Source organism: Lipotes vexillifer, unplaced genomic scaffold (assembly GCF_000442215.2).
Source record: "Lipotes vexillifer unplaced genomic scaffold, Lipotes_vexillifer_v1.1 scaffold1861, whole genome shotgun sequence".
NCBI lineage: Eukaryota > Metazoa > Chordata > Mammalia > Artiodactyla > Lipotidae > Lipotes > Lipotes vexillifer.
This window is the reverse complement of record NW_006784863.1, coordinates 229816-237841: the sequence shown is the minus strand read 5'-3', so window position 1 is coordinate 237841 and position 8026 is coordinate 229816.

The window sequence follows — 8026 nt, the reverse complement described above, 5'->3', positions numbered from 1 at the left end:
TGCGGCGCTCCCTCCTTTCCAGCGGGCCCGCCGCCGCCGCCGCCACCCGCTTCCTGCTCCCTCTCTTTCCCGCGCGTCCTTCCCGCCGCTGGCAAGTGGACCCCGGGCCGGGCCACCGCGTCCACCACGGCCCGGGAGCCCCTGCGCTGCCCCCCGCGGGCGCCTTCCGGGGTCCGGGCCGCTGGCGAGCGCTGCCCCGCGCGGTGCTCCGAGGGCCGGCCCGCTCCCCGCGCGCCTCTTGAGAGTGGGCCTTGGAGGAGAGGCCGGGGAGCCTGCATTCTCGCACCCACCGCTTTCTGCTGGTGAATTGAACGCGGTGGGCAGCGAGTGGGAAGCCAGGCGAAGTCAGGAAGGGCGAGGGGTGGGAAGAGAGTTGGAGCCAGGAAGGCGGAAAAGGTCCCCCGGACCGACGGCAGGCCCCCCGACTCAGCCCCAGCGCCGCCGCCGCCCCGAGCAGCGTCGCCGGCCACGGGCGAGGTCACCGCCGGCAGAGTCTCCCGGGTCGAGCCCCGCAGACCCCAGCAACCTCCCCTCGCCAGCCAGGCCCCAACTGGACTTACACGGTTTAGTAAGCACCGAGAGGAAGACAAATACAGGGCCTGAGCGTTCGTTGTGCTTCCAAGGCTTGACCTCCTGACCCCAAGACTAGACTAAGGGGCTTCCGGACCCCCGGAGATCATACCATTCAGTCGTTGCGGGGGGAAAGAAAGCCTTTAAGAAACCGGCCACCCGCGCCCTCCGCCGCGATGACCAGAGGCAGGACCGGGCCGGGGCATCTCTGGCAGCCCAGCTCCCCGCCTGAATGTTCCGCTCCGCGTTCTGGCCTTGGGAAAGCTGGTCAAAACCGCAGGGCCGTGGCTGCCCCTGTACCGATAATCCACCAGAACCTGAGTCTCTGCTGGAAAAGGTCTCTTTATACCTGTTGAGGCAGGCCCAGGACCTGAGGTTCTGTCTACTTTTTGAATTTAAAAGCTGATTGTTGAGCTTTTGCTTAAAATACACTTTTGTTCGTACGTTTTTACTACTACAGATTTACATAAACTACCCTTAGAGATTAAAAATCATTGAAACATTGACGTTCTTATGGCTTAGGTAGGTTAAGTGAAACACAGCTACAGAGAACTGGTAGGAATTTGGACTGAAGGAGAATGTAATTTCTTCTAACGTGTTCCGTACTATTTAGTTAACCAGGTGCCTAAATTAACATAATAAAACTTCCTTCCCTCAAGCCAGACATGGAAAAGGAAAGCAGTTGAAAGGTAATCCATGCAGTATAATTTTTGTTCTGCTGACCTTTACCATTGCATAACTTCACACACAATTGTTTGTTTAAAAAAAATCAATATAAAATGTGAAAGTTTGATAAAACTGTCATATATATATATGACAGTTTCACTTATATTACTCTCTCTACTTCTCTGTTTGAAATGTTTCATAACAAAAGTACAACACAAAAAATAAAATGACCTGAGTAAATTTTGATATTTTCTATCTTCATCCCTGACCTAGTCCTATGAAAAACTACACAAACACACAGAGTGAATAATTTTTCCTTTTAGAATATGCCCAGGCATACCAATACAATAGCTGAATGCAAAATTGTTAGGATCTACTGAAATCATACAGAATGTTTAAAAGTTTTAAAATTGAAAATTCTTAAAAAGAGTTGTATAAAGGATTGTGTGTAAATAAATGTTAATGCTTTTTGGTTTCCACTCTTGGGAATACCACTAAGTAGGCCTCTCTGCCCTTAGTACATCACAGACTTTTTAGTGCTAGAATATTAGCTGGCATTTGGAAAATTCCCTGGCATCTCAGTCTGTTAAAATATCAACCTATCTAACAGGAAAAAAAATTAACTTTACATTTCTTCATGTAAACTTGGAGATTCAGATGCTCCATCAGCATCAAAATTAAGCAATTTATTAACTATTCATCAGCCTTTTCTCCGTTAACCAATTCTGTGTAAGCAAAGTGTCTCTCTCTAATGTGGTAAACCTATAAAGTTCAAATAAATTTAGTTCAATTCCATGTTGTGTTATGTATTTCTAATATATAATCAAATCCTTTACCTTCCAACAACTTGGTTATTATGGATTTAGTGTAATTTCTTCTCAGTCTATAGACTTCACAAATTTGCATGATTGTTTTAATGGTGTATTTACAGATAAGTTTTTATTTGCACATAAGGACAAAAAGGTGAAGTGAAATTTGGTCCCAATGGAAACCTGTTAGGTTCCCTGAACATATGGCTCATTGGGCTGTTGCTTCCTTTTTGAGATCATTTTCCAAGATTTTTTAATATATACATCAATTTGACACCAGTTATAAAGAAAATATATTGGCTTTGAAAGTGCCTCCACCTGGGACATATCTCTCAATAACACACCATGTAGTCAGGTGTACCTCTGAATGTACAGGTGTCCAGTCTCAAGAACAGGGCATCATTTGAATCTAGTCAAAACTGACAGTTGATTTTACACTGTCTTTGAAATTAGGTAGTTCTTTGTATTCTTAGAATGCCACAATGACTTGATTAATACAGTTTAGGGGTGACTACTTAAAACTCTTTTTAGGGAAGGCTGTGCATTTGGAATCCACAGTATTACAATGATTACTCTCAGTAAATACAAGTGATGTTAAGTTTCATTTATTGAAAGTGTGTGGTGCCAGCTTAAGACTTAAGAGGAAAATCACAGCACTTTGAAAAAGATGTAAATGTTCAATTGGTATAAAGTGGGGGGGGGGGGAACCGTGCTAAAACATGTGCCTATTTCCATTATGCTTAATTTACTATTCAAAACAAGTTTTTCCTAATAAGCTCTATTGTTTCTTTCTGTTTTGTAAAAGTTAATATGTGTGAGACAAAAACCTGATTCAGAATGTGAATGAAGTCTGTTTAGCGAAAGCTTGTTGGAGCTTATAGTTCAAGGAGGGCCTCAAATTAAAAGACACTTCACCTAATGACACTGATAATATATAAGGAAGCAAGTCTCGTAGGTCATTTCTAGAACCAGTTACAATTAGATTGCTAATTTCCTCCTGTCTCAGAGTGAATTCATACACTTAAAGTGCGCCGAGCACTAGAATATTCGGAATGAGGATGCTGCGTATATTTATTAAATAACTTTAGCTTTTGCTTTATTGCAGTTCTCTTCTTTCTGAGGTCAAGGTGCCCAAGTAGGACTGAAGTATAAGTTCTCAAACATGTTATCCCTTTGTCCTGTCTGTACAGGGTTGTTTGTCTTTAAGTCACTCACACTTTTCCAGGGTATTTGCACCTGATTATGCAAGCCCTTGATGTTGAACTGATCTCCCTCATTTGAATATCCCCTTGGGATCTGGAAGGCCCGGATAACCTGGAGTCTGCCCATGCTTTCTTTGTTGTTTAGGGCTATATCATGAATAAATTTTAAAAATATCTTGCTTATATCTTTTGGAAACAGTGTACAAAAGATGAGTTATTGCTTATTAATTCAAGGAATAACTGTTTTAGAAATAAAATCTTATAGATTGCCTAGTCCAACTTTCTTTTTGTGTGGACCAAAAGAAAAAACACCAACCCAGAAAACAGCAAAACAAAGCTGTGTCTAGAGAGAATGAATGAGTCCTTCAAACCCACTCAGAAAGCTAGAACCCAGCTCAAGCTCTCCTGCATCTCAATCCACTATTTTTCCCATAATAATCCTTTACCTCAAAAAAGATATACTTTTTCATTGGCTTTGTACTTGACTTCATAGGACGCTTAAATTACCTTATATCTGGAATCTTTTGTACACAAAGATACTACCCATTATGCTAAACCACAGAGAGTGTAGGTTCCCTGGCCATGGGATGGGGTGTACTATAGGGGGATTATCAATTTATCACTACCCTAACACAGGGCCCCAGAACGTGTCTGCTGGGAGAAGCAGCATCTTAGCGAACTGAGTGTTGAGATACCTCATGCCTGCTCCAATGAACAAACAGCAAGTGTTGGAATGTATTTTGCAGCGTGAGACACAGTCTGAGGTAGGAGAGAAGGTAAAAAGGATTTGTACCTCTAAAGCGTGGGGTTAAAACCTCACCGTGACACCCAAACCACAATGCTAACCAGTTAATAATCCAAATTCTAAATCAAAGGTTATAGTTTGTATGGGAAAGAAAAAAGTAAACCAGTATGAACTGGAAGTGAGCCTATATATTTTCTAAAACTATTAATCTAAAGCAGAGACTTCATTTTCTTCAAGAGGTGGCCTTCACTTGTCTTGATGGACCCGAGACTCACCAGGAGGTCTCAGCTTTACACTGTCTTCCCTAGAGTGTTGGTGAATCAACACTGAAAACAGCTCTCATTAGACAAATAGTTTCTCCGTTTGCAGTTGTTAAATAGCACTAATTGCCAGCAAGAAAGGGGCATTCTGTGTGGGTGTATTCTTACAACTTCAAGCAACTGGCTTAAAAGGAAGGCAAGCTCACTAGGAATCCGAAGTATCAGTAAGGGTGATAAAGCTTCCTTGAAAAAGCTCTCTCCAACCAGGACTGAGGAAGAAATGCAAGCAGCAGGCTTCCTCTGCTAAGCAGCTTTGTGACACACTTAAACACACACTTTCTCTCTCTCTCTCTCTCTCTCTCTCACACACACACACACACACACACACACACTCACTCCAGTATCCTGAGGTTTTACCACTGGCATTTTGAAAGTCTTTTCCTTCAGCATCTCCGAGGCAAGGCCTGGATAAGATCTACTTGTAGGTTAGAATGCTTGATAAATTTCAAAGCAGATTTTGCTCCACCCTGCCATCTTTAAAGTTGTCAAGTCCCAACTTAGTTTCTTTCGAAATACAATTAATACCAAGGAGTAATGTGGCTCTATGGTAAGAGTTAGAAAAAAATACACGATCCCAATATGGGAGTGCCATTGTAAGTGAAACTCCACTTGTAGGCAGTGCTATGGTACCCTGGACTGGCCTGGAAAGGAGCCAGCCTCAGGGAAGGGACACTGGTCCATTGTCCAGATAAGAGTCAACAAGAGTCAAAAAGCTCTGCCACTTCCTCCAAAATATAAGGACGTTTCCAAGTGTTTCAGTCATTTCATTCTCTTCCACCCCACCATGTGCTTGGGAAAGTGTGCTGTGGGGATGACTCATTTCCTCTCCAAGGCAAAGTCCCATTAAAAGTGTCCCAAATGTCCTGATTAATATACATCGGAGAAAGAGCCTTGCTTCTCATACAGTTTTACTCAATAAAGTATTTTTTAGTTAAGATTGCCTGGTTTAGCAAATAAAAATACAGGATGCCCAGTTAAATCTGAATTGTAGATAAACAACAAATAATTTTTTTACCGTAAGTATGCCCTGTGCACCCCTATTTGTAATATCTTGTTGACTAAAAAGATGTGAAGTCAAGTCTTACCTAACAGATTTTCCCGTACTTTTTTGCTTTTTTGTGCATGGTTGGGGGTAGGGAATTAGGGGTAGTGCAAATACCCCTATTGTGCCCGGAATTTTCTTTCTTCCTTTTTCATTCCACAAGGAGAGTCTCGGTGCCTCTTAAATAGCTCTCAGGCTTTGCTGTACACACTGCTCTCCTCGCTTTTGATTATACAATGTTTTGCGTTGTGTCGAAACGTGTGTGTGTGTTGACCTAGCCTCCTCCAGCATAATGTGAGCTTTTCAAAGGGAGAGAGGGCGCGTATTGCCTGGCTTCCTCCCTAACTCCTGGGTTCTCTGGAGTCTTGCTAACCTCTCCTTCCAGGCTGCCTAGGTGGACGAGGAGGCGCAGCGGGAATTCTTCACTCCAACCTCTGACCCAGGTGCCAAGGGAAACTGAGACTCGGGAATTGGGCCCCTAGAAGCGTCTGGAAGAAGGGAAGGGAGAGGAGCCAGGAGCGTTAGGTCCTTCCAGGCCCGCCCCGGGAAGGGGTGAGGGCCCGAGCAGGCCCTTCCGGAGGCCCGGCCTGGAGGCCTTCTCTCGCCGCCTGGGGCCTACCCGGGCCCGCGAGGCCTGGAGCCGGGCGCCTGGCCCCGTGGCCCCTGTGGGCGACGGGCGACGCAGGCACCGACGGCTGGGGCTTCCCGGAACCCTTGGCCCCCCAGCCCCGCGCTTCCCGGCCCGGTCGGCCGCTCGACGCCTCGCTTCAGCCGGGCGTTTCTTCCCCTCATTTGTTGCATTGTTTGCATTAATATGAATATCTTGTTCTGTTTGTTTTGTCTCCTGGGAGCCAATAAAGCTGTGAGTTTTTTCTTTACACCAAATGCAGCTCTACGGGCGATCAATCAATGGGTAGTCTTCGGATAATCTGTGAGAGTGAGAAATCTAATAAAGCTAGCGACGAAAAAAGGAAAACAAAATCTATTTTTCTCTTAGGTTCACTACGTCAGGATGAGTGTGTTCCACTTCTGCTGCTTGAGGTGGGTTTAACTCCATTTTTGGGGGGGCGGGCGGGAGTTTGCTTTAAACAAATGGAGTTAAATGTCAGATGGGAGGGGAAGAGATTTGAGGGGAGACTGAGAAGAAGAGGGATGTTAGGGGGCTTCTTACATTTTCTGATGATTGGGTGGTTCCGGCAAGAAGAGTGATGAAGGGACTTTCTAACCTCCCAGGAAACGAGAGACATGCACTTTGCAACTGATAAGACGCACTTTGGCAAAGAGGTCTTTCCTCAGTTTTCCAAGCAGACAGGGAATGTAAATTAATAAAGAAGTTTAGTAATGATAATAAATCCAGTTATTTTAGTGTCCTCTGCCCCCAATCCCTGGTTTCCTCCTGCTAGACGCTAAACTCCCCAAACGCATTTTGGGAAGGCCCCTCAGCTACCCTGAGCAATGCAAGGAGGATGAGAAAGGCTGGCCTGGGCTGCTGCAGCCCCCTCACAGCACAGTGCAACCCAAATCATTTATAAACAGATCAAAATAACCATCTGAATTATCTAATATTAACAGCAGAGCTGAAGAGCCCAAGATTATGTGATGAATTGTTAAATTGCAGTAGCATTGTTTTGGATTGCTAATTAAAAAAAATAAGCAAACCCCATGACTCTAGATATGACAACTGAAAATACCCACAAATTATTTAATAAATGAAGCGTCTAACAACTTTAACACTTCCTGGTCGCCTTGTTAATAAATGTAATTTGAGGTAGATTTTTTAAATCTTCCATCTAAACAGTGAATTCATTACGCGCCATTCAGATATCTGGATGCCTATGGACTTCTTGGGATTAGGTGTTAAATAGACAAAAGTGAACCAAACTGCCTTTAAAAGCACAGCATGACCATGTAATTCTTTTTCCAGTTTGTGGTAAAAAATGATGAAACTTCTTTCCAAGTAGCTATCACCCAGATTTAGTGTGAAAAGTAGTGTAATTGTAATTCACGCCATCAGGGTCTATCGCTGATAGACGATCAGCTGTTCTGTAGTGGGGAGAGGCTTTCTTTTCAAATAGGAAAGCTGCCAAGTGCTCTGCGATACCTCCAGCAAGCTTATCGGATTGAGTTCAGAGCCAAAACAGCAGCTGCACACATATGCAAATTGGCAATTAATAGTATAACATTCTGCAAAAAAAAAAATAATAATGTTTAAAAAAAATTTTTTAAGAAAATGGAAAGAAGCTACCTGAACATTAACCTTAACTGTAACTGGGACTTCTAGGATGAAGACTAAGGATTAATTACCCTCTGGAGAGGACTTGCTCTGTATTACTTTTTCTCCTACAGATCAAGTCTTTGTTGTCTTGCTGAGTTTTGTCTGTTTTATGGAACATAACAATAGACTCTAAAGGAAGAAGTTTAAAAATAACTAAAACCCCTTATATTGTGATTCCAGAAAAGGGTGGAAATGAAGCCCTTTCCACTGATCATTCTTTCTCTGCACAGAGAACACAAAGCAAGAGCTTTAGCATCCTCGTGGAAAAGACGTTTTGTTCTGGATGTCATCATCTCTTTCCACTACAGCTTGCAGTAGGAGCAGGCTTCACGTCCTGGGGGTGCTGCCTGTCTGTGTCTTGATTTCTGTCTGTCTCTTCCTCCCATTGACAGGAATG